Here is a 3,221-nt window from a genome sequence, read left to right as displayed (position 1 = left end):
TGATGGACTCAAGTGTGGCAGCGCTAGTGAGGTTGGCCCAGGATCGGACATTGTTTCGTTCTGCTGTGCATGGGGTCACTATGAGTCGGTTCCGACTCGATGGTACCTGACAACAACAACAACAACAAGGAGTTACTGGTGAGCTTGAACTGCTGAACTTGCAGTTCAAACTGGCCTTGCAGTTCAGTGCATTAACCAACAGCACCACACCAGGACTCTTGAGGACTCCAGTAGTTGTTAAATGCCATCGTTGTAACCATTTTCAAATTCACTGTTCCTAAGGGTAAAGTTTGTTACAATGCAGGCTGATATTGTTGTTCAGTGCTATTGAGTTTGTTCCTACTCAGAGTGAGACTTATAGTAACCGTGTATAAGGTTTCCAGGGAGAATCTGGTGGCTTTACACTGCTGACCTTGAGGTTAGCAATTTAGAGCTTATTCTACAGCATCACACCATGACTCCACATTTTGTTGTTGTTAAGTGCCATAGAGTTAGTTCCGACTCATAGTGATCCTATATAGGGGTTCCAAGGAACAGCTGGTGGGTTTGAACTTCCGACCTTCTGGTACGCAATCCAGTTCTGATCCTACAGTGCCACACAAGATTCGTGATCAGAAAGAACTCAGTGGAGGCTGAATTTATGTCAAGATTCAAAATGGATTTAGAGCTTCCTGGGTAAACCATCTTCTTTTCAAATCTTCCTTATTCACTATCCAACTTTCACAATCAATATGAAGCTTTTGAAAATATCATAGCTTGGGTGAGTCATACTTTTCAGAACACTTTTCAGCAAAGCTGTTCCTCAAATATAACAGCAAAACCAGCACATTTCCTGACAGACAGAAATTGAAAGCATTTGTAATGACCAGACCAACTTTACAAAAAATGTTAAAGGAACTGAGAAACAACACTATCAGAAATAGCCTGAGATTATTATACTTGACAACACCACCTAGAACTTGTTGTTTTGTTGTTGTTAGGTTCTGTCAAGTCAATTCTGACTTAAAGTGATCCTGTATAGAGTTTCTGAGGAGCAGCTGTTGGGTTTGAACTGCTAACCTTGTGTTTTGCAATCAAGTTCTGATCCTACAGCATCATACCAGGAGTCCCAATCCAGATATGTCATTGTTGTTAAGTGTTGTCGAGTCGGCTTCATCCTACAGCAACCCTGTATAGGGTTTCTGAGGAGCCAGTGGTGAGCTTAAACTACCAACATTGTGGTTCAAACAGACTTTGCAGTCCAGTGTATTATCCTGCAGTGCCACATTTAAAGTAAAACAAACCTACAAGACTGTGTCTCAGTCAAGTGTAGACATAGAACTTTCATATAGCAAGAATGTCCAGCAGATTTTAAGCTAAAACAGACTGTTTTAAGCAGGGACAATTTTTAATAAGTTACAGAGTAGCCTCAAAATAAAAAAAGAAAATCAGAAAGATTTCATAAACATTAACACAAAAGAAATGAAAATGCAGAGAAAATGCAAACGAAATGGAATCAGCATAAAAAATTATGTGGAACAAAGAACCCAGCCACACCAAAAAAAACCCAAAAACACACACACATACAAATGACAGCAACCAATTCATCTCTGTTGATAATTACACAGAAATATATATAGATTAGATGTACCAATCAAGATCAAGAGACAGAGAGTCAAATAGATAAGAAAACAGGATCCTTCACTACGTTTTTACAAGAAACTTACCCCAAAAATGGAGAAAACCGAAATGTCCATCAACGGAAGAATGATTAAACAAACTTTGGTACATCTACACAGTGGAATACTGCAAACACTGAAGAATAATGATGAATCTGTGAAACACCTCACAACATGGTTGAACCTGGAGGACAGTATGCTGAGTGAAATTTGTCAATCACAAAAGGAAATTTATGTGAAGCCACTGTTGTAAAAAGTTAAAGTGTGGTTTTCTTGATAAAAGAAACAATCTATGATGGTTACCGGTGGTGGTGGTGGGGAGGGGGGGGTTGAAGGGAGGAGGGCAAATTTCCCACAGGCTAGAGGGTAAACACATGTTAACATGGGTGACAGGGCAGGCAATATACAACAAGATGAAAGTTAGCAGAGGAAAGGTGGAGGTAGCAGTAGATACAGGGAAGAATGCAATAGTTAAAATGAACAGAGGTAAATACTGTTAACTGTTGGTACATGGAGGGGATTGCAACCATGTAATATAGCAAAGTATATAATTTGTTGAATGTAAAACTGATGATCTGCTCTGTAAATTTTCACTCAATTAACAATAACAAATTTAAAAGAAGAAAAAAGGAAGTCTAAGATATGCAGCACATATGACTAAGTCATAGAAGAATCAATGCATTTGAATTATGGTGCTGGTATAGAATATTGAATGTACCATAGGCTGCCAGAAGAACAAACAAATTGTCTTGTAAGAAAGTACATCCAGAATGCTCCTTTAGAAGCCAGGATGGCCAGACTTTGTCTCCCATACTTAGGAGGGACCAGTCCCAGGAGAAGGGCACCATGCTTGGTAAAGTGGAGGGCCGGTGAAAAAGAGGAAGGCTCCCAATGAGATGGATTGGCACAGTGGTCAGGATGGCCAGACTTTGTCTCTCATACTTAGGAGGGACCAGTCCCAGGAGAAGGGCACCATGCTTGATAAAGTGGAGGGCCAGTGAAAAAGAGGAAGGCTCCCAATGAGATGGATTGGCACACTGGTAGCAACAGTGGGCTCAGACATAGCTACAATTGTGAGGATGGCACAGGACAGGGCAGTTTTCACTCTTTACTGTGTAGGATCGCTAGGAGTTGGAGTGGATTCAGCCACACCTGACAGCAACTATAAACCATAACCTTCAGCAAGCCAAGTGCTCAGAGTTTAAACTGCAAAACAGAGTAAAGTAGCACAACTGTTTTGTTAAACTGTTTGGCAATATCTTTTAAATCTGAACATATACAATTCTATGACTCAGCAATATCAAGTTTAGGTATGCATAAACACACAGACATACGTCTATACATTTATTTGCCTATAGATGTATAGCTGTATATAGAGAGATATTTGGATGAATATAGTATACGTACACAACACACATGCATATATATATATATACAAAGGAGTCCTGGTGTGGTGCTGGAGGATAAGCACTGGATTGCTAACTGCAAGGTCCATTGTTCAAACCCACCAGCCACTCCTTGGAAACTCTAAACAGGGTCATTATGAATCTGAACCAACTTGAC

Source organism: Chrysochloris asiatica, unplaced genomic scaffold (assembly GCF_000296735.1).
Source record: "Chrysochloris asiatica unplaced genomic scaffold, ChrAsi1.0 scaffold00057, whole genome shotgun sequence".
NCBI classification, from domain to species: Eukaryota; Metazoa; Chordata; class Mammalia; order Afrosoricida; family Chrysochloridae; genus Chrysochloris; species Chrysochloris asiatica.
Note: the sequence above shows the minus strand (reverse complement) of the source record.